General features: G+C 45.6%; 1 protein-coding gene across 4 annotated transcripts in view; it reads left to right on the forward strand.

The window, feature by feature from the left end:
* LOC120896711 overlaps window positions 1-12,390 on the forward strand; it is a 40,511-nt gene that overhangs the window by 11,881 nt on the left and 16,240 nt on the right. For 3 of the 4 annotated variants that reach the window (XM_040301057.1, XM_040301055.1, XM_040301056.1), the window contains exon 2: window positions 1,157-1,361. The exons of the other annotated variant lie outside the window; for it this stretch is intronic. The gene's annotated coding sequence lies outside the window, so the exon portion shown is untranslated. The remainder of the gene's footprint in view (window positions 1-1,156; window positions 1,362-12,390) is intronic. 4 annotated transcript variants of the gene reach the window in all.

Genomic DNA, 12,390 nt, shown 5'->3' on the forward strand with positions numbered 1-12,390 from the left:
TGTTTTGCATTAATTTGGATTCGAAGTGAAATCAATTAAGGTGGAGAGCAATTTATTCGACAGGCTTTCTCTCCCGATGCAGCAAAACATACAGGAGCAGTACATTCGACTCGTACATTGAATACAGATTCGTTAGAAATAGTGACACATTTAAATATTTCATTACCGATATGCTCCGTACATGCAAACTAATGGGTAATGAAAAATACGAATTTAATAAACGCAAACAATGTACACTCCTCCCGGCAAAGGAGCTTCATACAAGACATTTACTCACGCCACATGGACGGAACGTACTTTCCCGTACGTGAATGCTTCATTATTGCGAACTAGAATGGCTCCTTCAGGACTTTAGGCGAATAGGGCAATAAAGTTCTCCAGGGAACTTCTCGGAAGGGAAGGCTTCTCCCTACAAAATTGCCTACCGATCGTTGCTAGTGCCTACAGAACATTGCCTCTATAAGGCTAGTGCTAGCGAGATAATCAAACGGGCAAATTACTTTCTCGGGGAAAAAAAATCGATTCAACCGTTCGAAATAGGGTGCGATGATGAAACCCCGGGGTCATATAATATTGTTTCTTCGGTACGTTATTTGGTGCAAAGTATACTCACAGGCACGCACACACCGATGGGTCTAGGAGCAGCAGCAGCCGTCTGCCTTACGGGATATTTCTCGGGAAACGAGGCTCCAGGAACGCACTAGCTAATAATGGAATTACTTTCATGAGCCTCGGTCGATTCATAAGAGGGTAACATTGTGTACCTAAGTAATACCGAAGCCTTGCTAAGAGCCCAATTTGTTTGCTTTAATGTAATGCGTACGAGTCCATTTGATCGCAAATATTACAGTAATAATTCAATATTCCTTACCTTAAAGCACCTGAGCCCTTTAGTACAGGAAACTTTATTATCTCACAGACAGTTTCGGTTTCACAGTCAATAAACTTTCCCGGGCTTGAGTTTCTTTTTGTTTGTGCTGCCGTTCTTTTTAACACCATGTTTCATTCACTCATCGTTCTCGGGCCGATAGTAGTATCGTCTGCTAACTTGGAACCATCCTTTACTGCCACACCATGAAGTAAATTGATCAAAGCCTGCACGAACACTGCATCAGAATCCTACACCCACCTGTGTCTGTGTCTTCTTTTCCCCCAGATTCACACCATCATCATTTCACGCGAAGCCGTCTCGCCAGATTCTTCCTCCGCTGACACTACGTACAGCAAACACCTTCCAGATGCCGCACGACTCTCCACTATCAGCCATGCGGCTGCAGGCAAGACGACTATCATCCGACCTTCATCGATACATTGCGCCGCTGCGGATCGGATCATCCACGTGTACGACTTGCACGATGACGGTAAGCTGGGATGAGGTGGAGGATTTTTTTGTGTTGCCTGCTCACATTTTTCAGAACATTCTACCAACAGAGCCGGGTGCGTTAAGAATGGTGTGTGGGGTAATATTTGCGTCGTGCTAAGTCTTGTGCAAAATTTCATCAAACAGCATGCGGATGCGGCTTATGAAATACTTGGGGGAATGGAATTTGTTTGATTAACAATTTTGTTCGAAACTGCCTGCAGTGTGCTGGGCCGATTGGTACGGGATGATGAAGACAAGCCTTCGCTAGAAGCTGGTATCAATTGCGTTTAATGCGTTAGATAACTTCAGCAGTCTTTAATTAAGCTTTATTTTATTTGAACCATTTTTCTACGACTCAAATACTCTATGTTCCATGATATTAAACAAGGTTTAGTTTGAAATGTAGCTTCATTCGCCTTTCAAATGACTCTAAATAACCGGGACGTTGCACGTAACACACTGTTTACCTCTTGTTAGAACGCAAAAGGCATAGCTACATTATTTCCTGCACCTCAGCACTCAACACAGCTTAGCCGAGCCTCACACGATGCATCCTCTCAAGTGTGTGCCCATTCACGTCCCTGTTGGCGAGGCTGAAGTACTCCGGCTGAAAGCGGAAAAGGCTCTCCTTTGCCTACTTTTGCCAGCCCGTGTCCTTAGAGAGTTTGTTTCCGCGTGTTCCCTACGCTACAGGACAGTCATCGAGTTGCGCTTTCTTTCGCGCTGAAAAGCCGCCTCGAAGCTGCTTATGCCGCGTATGAGTGGCTGCTGCTTGGCTTGGGATGTCGATAAAGAGCAAAACTAGCGCTCTGTCACTTGAACTGACTGACGGCTAGTACGAGTACGGCTACTTGATTCCGTGTACACTTTTGTGCACTGTATAATTGAAACAATGTTATGGAGTGGTTTGTTTGTGTGCAGAGTGCAACTCGTTGAAGCTATTTCTAGCACAACAACATGTCTTTCAGTTTGTATGGAAAAAAAAGTTTTTTTTGCTGGTTTAAGTATGCTAATTAAACATAAAAAACAGATTTGCTACCACAAAACCACTAACTTGAAAGATATGATTCTTCCCAGTTAAATATACAATAAAAACCGAGCCACATCTCCAACTCTTCCTAAGCCTAAGCCTTGCTTTTTCTTTTCCCTGACAGCCGAGAGAGCGATTCGTCCCAGCAAGCGCACTCAAGCTGCAGCTGCAACTACACAAATGCGTACGCTCCATGAGCACGTTTGCTCATTTGTATTTCCGTCCGCCCTGTCCCGCGTGGAAGAAATTCATTGAGGGATTATATTATCCCCCTCCCCTTTCGGTGCCACAGGCAACATGCACTCATGTGCAGCAGTGCACCACAGACACGAGGCAGACGGCAGGCCGAGTAGGCGCATGCGGTGAACTTTGTGTGGCAAACCGCAGAAAGAAAGTTCCACTCATTGCCGCGGCCCCCATGGGCAAAGAAACGAAGCAGGATATCTGTGCTTACCAAACCGCATTAGAACCCGCAAAACTACATAATGAAACGGGGCGGGCAAGTTGGGTGCAAAACAGGGGGCAAATAAACATGGCTTCCGGGCTGGGCGAGTCTGGGAAACGGCGACACATACACCGGGGGAACGATGGGAAGTTGCAACAGACAAGGTTCAGAGTTGCAGCAACAGGAAAAGCTGGGAAGGCCGTACGAAGAATATATATCACCACCGAAGCCTTTGCCCTTGCAAAAGCCTTAAAGCTTGTTTTTATTTTCCAGTTTTGTTTGTTTGTTGTTGCTGCTGCCACTACCGTTGCACTGGCTGGTGGAGGACGATAATGAAAAGCTAATGACATGAGGCTGTGCATAAGAGCAGAAAGCTGCAGCAGCAGGAAGCAGGAACATTCTGGCCGGATGTAGACATTATACTGCCGCACAGGAAACCACACTTGGGACTGAAATCTCCTGCCGACGTCACCGGTTTGGCTGTGAGTGCTACTGCTACTGCAGCGGCAATGTTATTTAATTCTTGCCATACACTTGCCAGCAACACACACAAACACACACTCCCACTCCTATCGATAGGCGGACAGTGGCATAAAGAAACAGCGTCCCTTGCCTTACTTGCCAGAATACTAATTGCATGTTCAAGTTTAACTGCAACTGCATATGTCCTTCCGAAACGCCCTGCCTCCAGGGATGCTCGAAACATACGGCAAAAGATCCTCCAGCAGTTGTTTTGACATCTCAAAAGCACAGCAAGAAAGCATTGGGCCTCCGCCTTGAACTTTGTTCCCAGCACTGGAACACACAGCTCACCAGCAAAACAACGGCCACAATGTTGCGCAAGGCACTTCATAACTTTTCTCGCACAACAAAAACCGCCCCGACCGTTTGGCTCTCTTTGTGGGAGTTGTTTTTGTCCGGCAGCAACCAACTAGAAATCGGAAACAATTTCAAGCTAAATTTCATTCGCTCTGTTTTATTCTCTCGCTCTTTTCCGAATCCTCCACTCCAGCAGTAGCAGTCCACAACGGGCTCCCGCACAATCTGATCAAAGAACGCAATAATTGTTTCATCATTTCATTGCACAAATTTAACCACTTTTCGATCGTTCGGTCGTAAAACAAACCGGCCAGTGGAGTGGGTGTATGTGTGTGTGTGTGTGTGTGTGTGTGTGTGTGTGTGTGTGTGTGTGTGTGTGTGTGTGTGTGTGCCACGGTCTGGCCGCAGAAGTTGTGCCGCTGGCTCTTGAGCAGCAATTATGTTGCGCTTCACTTTGCCGACTAATGGTGTGCTGTTTTATGTTGCTGATTTCTTGCAAGATTTGTTCGATTCGCTTCCACCGATGTATTGATGCACTCACAGGGAGCAGAGGGCGACTGATTTTAGAGTCCATTTATTTTCTTCCTTTTCTTCCCCTCCCCTCTTCCCCACTCAGAGCAACCCGCATACAGGGAGCGGGGAAATCGTCGACAATTGATGAGACTTTAAAACGTCAAACTCGATCATATAATAAATTGTTATTGCATTTTAAAAAAGCTTTCAATGAACTTCTTCTTCACGTTAGGATCTAATTGAGCGCAGACAAATGGCTAGGGTGAGTTATTGATTTAAGAGTCCTTCGCTTTTTAGTGTTGTGCTTTGTTGTTGCTGTTCGGGAAGCTCTGGAAGCAATTTCATTTGTAAAGAAGTTTCAAGCCCGTCCGTTGATAGCACACTTCATCAGGTCCCAATTGTGTGGCATGCTTGTCTCGGAAACCGAGCTGGCAATTATTATCCTCGGAAACGTATTTCAGCTCGAAAGCACGAACCCTCCAGTAGCACCGTTTAACTGTGGCCAAAACAGAGCAGCATTATACCATGTTGGTGGATCCTATTTAGACTGCTGATCCAATGCTCCTTTCATCCAGCCGGGCTGTGACTGCTGCGTGTTCGCACTCCAGAACGGAAAGAAAGCACGACACCGCCCAAGAACAAAGGGCAAGCGCATTAAGCACATCCTTCGGGCTGGTTGTGCTTCCCCGGTTTGCTGGAGTTTTGACGCGCGTCTCTAAGCAGCAGAGAGCCCACCTGCAACTCTGACCAAAAGCAGCCCCGTGGAACACTTCAATTGCGAACACGTTACTCCCTGCTCCCCTTTCGAGTCCAGTTTCCGGTGTCCTCTCGCCACTTCGTCAATGCACCAAGGCTCACATTCATTCTCACATGCGTGTCAAAGGCCAGCACCTAACACACAACAGTCCTGGGAGGAAATGGAATTAGCAGACGGATGGGTCCATAGGACATGCGACAGCACACGCAGCAGCTTGCTGCTTGCATTCATCTTCGTCAGCGAGCAAACGTGATGCCGAAGCACGATGAATACCGTACGCCACACGCTGAATGATGCTGCACAAACTGTGTGTCCGCTTTCAAGACACCGTGTGCCATCCGTGTTGCTGCCTTGCCGTCCTTTTCTTTTTTTGTTTCTCGTTTCTTTGTGATGACGTGATGCGGACAGAATGAAGGATGCCTTTTGAGAGGTTCAGTGCCCCCGCCTACTTTGAGCGGAACCTTTTCCACGGTGGGTGACATTTGCACCAAGCTGTGTAAAAAGGAACCCCTCATCGTGATGTCATTTGAGGCGCACACTTAAGTGCGAGGAGCTGGGTCGTGATTAACACTTAGCTGAAACAATATAAACTGCATACGGCACATGGTAACAGCAGACGCTGGCAAGTTGTTGAATGTGAATGGTGGCTGGGTTTGTGCAGTAGCTCAAAGCATCAGCTCGCCCGCAATAATCTCAATAGAAGAAGGAGGTGCTGGGGGGAATGAGTTCAGCTGTAATGAAGTACATGCAAAGCAATTCCATCTACTGCAGTTCATACCCCATAAAGACACACTACTAATGCACACTTTATGTGTCTGCGGATTGAGAGCTATAATCCAAAGAGCATCAGCAAAGATTAAGACTACAAACTACGCACCGAAAAACAACAACAACTTGAAAACCCTTCCAAAAATATCAACTTTATGATAAATTGCTCAACCTTCCGGCAGTATTGAAAAAAGGCAGGGATGCTCAGATTGAAATGTTAAGACACTGGAGTGTGTATGCGTGTGTGCTAGCCCTATCTCTTTAACACCAGTTACCATTTGAAAGCAGCCCGTTTTCTGCCCGACAAACTCCAGCAACTCCCATTTCTCTACCCCAAAATGGCCATCATGCTCAAATATTTATCGTAGTTTTATGTTAAACATATCGGCGAGAATGATTTATGTAGGCATCATTTGCTCCCGAGCAGTAAGCTATCAACTCGTATGTTTACATATTCTCAAGCGAAGGAGCGGGTATCTTATGTGTTTTTTTGGGGCATCACAGTTCCTAAAAGCATCCCCGGAAAGCTAACCCAGTATTAACGAACCACAAGCGCTCGACGGGAGAAAACTTAAGAGCTACCGAATCTCTTTCATTGCTAGTTGTGTGTGTCTGTGTGTGTGTGTGTGTGGGGCTGGGCTGTAGTAATAAAAGCTTCTCCCTATGCTTTATGGCAGAGTGTTTGATGATAGGGTTATCTTTCTACGAATATTGAGCCGGCTCCTGAGTATGTAGTAAGGGTGAAGTCGATTTAAAGCGAGGGAAAATCTTTCGCCACAACTTACACAACGGAAGCAGGAAGTACTTTGGGAGTGCTGGAAGGGCTAGGGATAGGATGACTCTTTTCACAAGTCGTGTAGAAATGCATGTGGTTTACTGGCAAACGATAGGAGAAAATAATAATGCATACGATGGTCCGATGGGAATAGAATTATTGCAAATGAAACACCAGCATAATCTTACTTCCTTTATAGCTCATCATTCCCAGGAAATTACAGTGACGCTCCTTCTCTGAAAAGGACTTCATCGAAAGTGTCATTGGCTAATATTTGCAATGTCTTTGGATGTATAATATTAAGCTTTAAGTTTCCAGTCCTGCTCGGCACAATTTTAAGCACCAACCGCCAACGTATTTTAGTGAATTTTTTTCTCATCCTTCGTGACTTCCAATGTCCATTTGTACCAACCAGCTAACCCAACAACACCAGAATTAATCTAGAAAAAGAAAAGAAAAAAAACAAACGAATCTCATGCTCACAAGTTCAAACAAAAGCGAATGATTACATGCAAGCGATGGGACTGTGTGTGTAATGTTTCCCTTTTTCTTTAAATTTACTGCAAAACCGCATCCGGCCAGCACCGAAAAAAAAACCGGGTTGAGCAAAGCCATCGCCTTAAGGTACAGCAACAGCAACGCTACCGAAACTTTCCCCATTACCGGTCCCCGTGCTGAGCTTTCATCTAAATCTCTATATGTATGTCTGCAAGATCAAAAACAAACGTAACCACACAAAAAAACCCCACCCGCTCGAGCAAGCAACCGCAACCGTCCTGCTCATGTAGAGCATGTGGGACATTAGGCAGACAGTGACAGTGCAGACAGTTCAAGGATGTGCAACAGTTTCGATGGTTGGGCAGCCTTACTAGCATTGAAAGAGAGAGAACAACTATACAATCTTGATCCAAAATACGTGTCAATGATTGTGGACAAAAGCTTTATGCTTGAATACGCCTGATGTGAACGTCAGCCAACTTTAAAGCCATATTTATTGTTGAGCTATATTGCATCACTTGAACTATGACAGGAAAAGAGGAAACAAATAATTCCATGTATAAAAGAGCATTTTGTTATAGCAACAGTACCATTGCAAAGCTACAAACTTGTGCATTTAATTGTCATTTCACAGAATTGGTACACACACGACCATAATAATTAATTGTGATCTAGCATTACATTCCTCGAAATGCTGACAACAATCCAGGAAATCAAAGTGACTCTTTCGCAAACGAGCCACATGGACACCGCAAAGGGGTAAACAAAAAAGTCAACAGTACACTGCATAACTTCGACCCGCAAAGTCCCAGTTGCAATTGTTATTACGCATGAGGCAATAAGGGAAAAAATGCACACATGCACCTTGGATGGCTACACTCAGGGCGGCAGTGTGGGTAAACATTAAATAGACTGTTGAGTGAAATAAGCTCTCCATTACAATGAAGGCTGAAATTCATCAGAACTACGTGCTGACTTTTTTGTGATTGTGCCTTCACAGCAACGTACAACAGACACACAATATATACACGCACAAAGCACGGAACGGTACAACGACAATTGAAATGTTGATAACGTAGTCAGCCGAGTCAACCAAATCAACCGTCCCATCTCTAGAGTACTATGTTCTGCAGCAGCACCATTTTTGATGTCTTTTTAGTTTTTCGCTGCTTCGCTCTGCTGTCAGCTAGTTGTGTCAGCTCTTCTTTGCTTTCAATCGATCAGCAGAGAGCATAGCAGTCGGTGCTGTTTGCCGACGAAACACAACGTTTTGAGGACCATTTGGAAGGCAAACGCTGCAGCTGCTGGAGCTACCACCATCGAGACGTTGTGCATTATTGACATACGATTTCGGACATAAAGGACAATCGGTGCAACAAAAAGGCAGAGCGAGAGGATCTATAGGCTATGAATGTTCAAGTAGACATGTCGAGGGCATTTGTTGAGAAGGGTACGCTTCGCGAAAGATGAAAGTGAATTGTTTTATTTCCATGACCTTATTAAACCTTTTTCCTATGAATTTCATTCTGCTACTTTAAACCTTAAACTATAAAGAACATATTCCTTTTATTCAAACAAACTTATAAGCTTCTTTTAACAAAAAAAAAACTATTTAATGAAATACTTTATTTCATACGCTTCACTACTTTTACGTCGGTCGAGCTGTATTGCTAAAAGCTGTGAGCAAGAGCACATCGAACGAAAGGAATTTCATTACGGGGAAGCCAAAACCTTTCAGGTCCAATTTCCGCTCAAAACGCAATGTGGAGCTTCCGCTCTTTTTCCTCCCACTTCCCATCGGGACCATTGTCTGCTCCACGACGCTCCCTACGGTAATAAGTGACACTATCGCCCGTACCAGCTCTCAGCGACGTGGAAAATGAAATTAAACGCTACAAAAATATTCTTTTAAAGCATCTAATTTACTTCTTACCGCGACCGGTTCGGTCCAGCGGCCCGTAGTAAGCCATCACATTATGGCAAAGTGTCGTCTTGTGTCTGAACAACTAATAACTCAATTAAAGCTGGCCGGTCACTCTTTGCAGGAATGATTTTGTTTTTTACTTTTTGGTTTTGGTTCCGCCAACCGAAACCATTTCCCTGTTTGTTGGCGGAAAGGCCTGGAAGGCATCCAGCGCGCGGTACCCGGTTTTCTACGAAAGACAACTTCCTGCACATGTCTTGCTGTTTGTCTTTACAAAATAAAGGACCACCGGAAGGATAGCGTTACATTGGCCCAACCCCTTACGCCATTGCTTGACATTTCGTTGGTTGGCAGATTGTAGCGTACGCTCGAAACGCTCCACTATCTATTGGCAAACAGTGCAGCGGGGGAAAAGTTTTCCACACTGTGTGCGAGTGGGTGTGTGTGTGTGATGTGGATTCGACTCTATTTGCACAAAAAGCAGCGCAGCGGTAAGTTCTTCTTCCGCGGTTTTGTTGGGTTTGTGTCGCTTGGCCACACGGGAGCCTTGATATGAGAAACCACCGGGACGACGTGACGTGTTCCCGTTCTGAGAAGACGCGCACATCAGTGACACTCCACATATGGATGGGAAAGTCTGGGCTGGGATGCCACAGAATGCCACAGTGGTCCGTTCTGTATCCGTGGCCAGCGCTTGCATCGTTGGTTGTGCGCTGGTGTGCCTCTGCTGGGCGTTGTTTAGAGCATGATTACGCCGCTAGCAACCGGATAATACCGTGGGAAATGTATAAAGCTACCACTCGGCAACGGACGGCCGTACTATCACTGCGGGCGGGTGTTGATTTTATGTTGCCATTTACTTGTTTTTTTTTTGCTTCGTTTCCGCTCCGCTTTTCCAATCCAATAAGCTGCCCTGTTTTCATTGCCATTTTTCCCAGGGGCCAGATCAATACGTTTGCACAGGGAGGCTACTAATGCGACGACGTTACAGGAGTGTGTCTGTCTGTGTGGGAAAGGACACTTCAACTTTGCTTTTCCAAGAATGTGGCAAGGAAAAAGCTAATGCACGTGAACAGGAAATAAAAGGTTCTCGTCCGTCCCTGCAAACTTCACAGCCAACCAAAGACTCGACGAGAGAGTTTGTACTAAGCAGTATGAAGGTAGGACATTGAAGACATTGGAACTTCAGGCATGGAAAAGACTTTAAATGCAATTCCCAACATTAAGAATGTATGAACGTCACAAGTTCAAAAATAGCTCTCCTGCGAAGCAAGAAGCATTGGGTGTAGCTTTCATATTTATTTCGTACCTGAGGCCTTACAAAACGAGCCCAACTTCGCTAGAACTCTAACGATTTCCCCCGAAAGAACCAACGCATGCAAACTTGTTACACAGCTGGAAAGCAGAAAATAAAACAAAGATTCTAGGTCGTGTATAATCTCCAGTTTGGGGGGCTTTCTTCGAACCGTGTCCATGTACATGTTTCTTTGCCCACCCTTCAGCTGAGGACCTGCTGTGTCTCGGTTTTGCCCGTAATGATGCAGCTTTTTTGATTTATGGGTGCAATTGTTCTCCCGCTCGCATCGCTTCTTTAGCCTGGCATTAAGGTTTAACATAAATACCCTAATGCTTCTCCTCCCCCCCACACCACGCCACCTAGCTGGACAATATGCTTGCCGTACGAAAGCCGGTCCCACTTGCTCCGGGTGATACCTATCGTACCACAAGCTCGATGCTCGATTCTGTTGCGGAGGATTCTTTCCCCAAACGAGACACTCGTCGTCGCTTCCGGCAGAGCATTAGTCCATCGTCGTCCTTCGGTCCGGGATCTAAACTCCTAATGCCTGTTACAAGGCCTCGGAACCCGGGTGACGAGCCGATGTAAAGAGTGGCGCATGGGTAAGAGAACCACAGAAACACACGCAGATGGAGAAAAGCCCACCACCACAAAACTGTGGTCGACCGGGTCGTCGGCCAAGAGTCACACGATGGCCCACAACCACAACCGCAGAGAGCATTGGAACATAATCTCCGGTTCCTCTGGGGGTAGGAGGAAGAAGAGGGGGAGGGGGGCATCTACTGCCCGGGGTGAAAACACGCACCCAACCTGATATTGGGAACCGGTGTGCTGCTGTACAACTTACGCATTCGCCGACTCAGAGCTCATTCTAGGGGTTGAGGTTCGTACATCATTTCCTTGTTTTATGCACGACCGCGTACTCTGTTGCGGAGATAACGGCGCAGCGGTGCCGAATGGTGCTGGTGGCGCTGCAGGGTAGATGCATTCTGCAACGTTGTCCGAATGCAACTGTGGCAACGTTATCTCTTGCTCAGGGAGTGAAACGGAGCAAACGAACACGGAGCAAACGAACACGGAGCAACTCCGTATGCACGGCACAGTGAAAGGAACAACTTTTCACACCGGAAACACCATTTGCAGGCCCAGAACACAAAGGCAGACACATCCACCGACAGTATCTGACGACAAAAACACACACACACACACACACTTGCACCTTGACGCCTTTCTGCTTAGTGATTCCTGCCCTGACGCTATTTTCTCGCATGATGTAATTAGTATGAGAATGTTGTCCAACCGAATAAATAAGCTCGGGCCACCGCCCGCATTCGTGCACGCCGTGGCCCTCTTTAATCCCGCAATTATTCTTGCCACCGGCCACCAGCCACCCGTATTATCGTTTCTACGCCTCTAATCCCCCCCACCGCTCAAACGGTTACGGTAGCGTAAATTTGCCGACGGAAAGTTTAGCCCTACTCGAGTTTTTTTTTTTTTTCTGGGGAAAGAAGGTTTTTTGTTTGCCTTTCGTTTGTTCCTCATGCTTATCAGCATATTTCATGTGATACTTTGCCGCTTTTCCTTCCTCTACTGGCTATATTTTGTCATGCTATTCAACTTTTCCCACCCCATACGTTCGCCCGTGTTGAGGTGTTAAACTGAAGTGTCAAGGCTGAAACAAACGCCCTCCAGTTTTGGGGATTAAGAAATAATGGAAATACACACACACACATATACACTGCAACTATCTTAAAGAAGTGGGCTGCTGTATGTGTGTGCCCATGAGTTTACCTTTGCACGAACAAGCTGTTACTTTGTGATGCTACGTAGTTTAATGTTTTATACGATACATTCGAACCTATTCCATTAAAAAGTGGTTTCTTTGAATATGATTTGTGATACTTCCAATGAGTTTTTATAAAATTTTATCAATGTAACTTCCCATGCAAATAAAGTCTGCGGCGGAAATAAATCGCTTAATACAATTTTTCTGGGTAGTAAATAGTGATTGCCACACATTTTATATCTCCCTTTTCACGCATCACAAGTTTCCGAACAACCCACCGATTGGCATGAAATCAATGCATCAGCTCCATTCTCACGCTCTTCTAGGAATGTTACAAAAGCCTTCATCCCACATATACTGGGGGAATACTCTCAACTCAATCAACATCACGTTTACTGTCAAATATTGCAAGCCA

This window comes from Anopheles arabiensis, chromosome 2 (assembly GCF_016920715.1).
Source record: "Anopheles arabiensis isolate DONGOLA chromosome 2, AaraD3, whole genome shotgun sequence".
In the NCBI taxonomy this organism is placed as follows: domain Eukaryota; kingdom Metazoa; phylum Arthropoda; class Insecta; order Diptera; family Culicidae; genus Anopheles; species Anopheles arabiensis.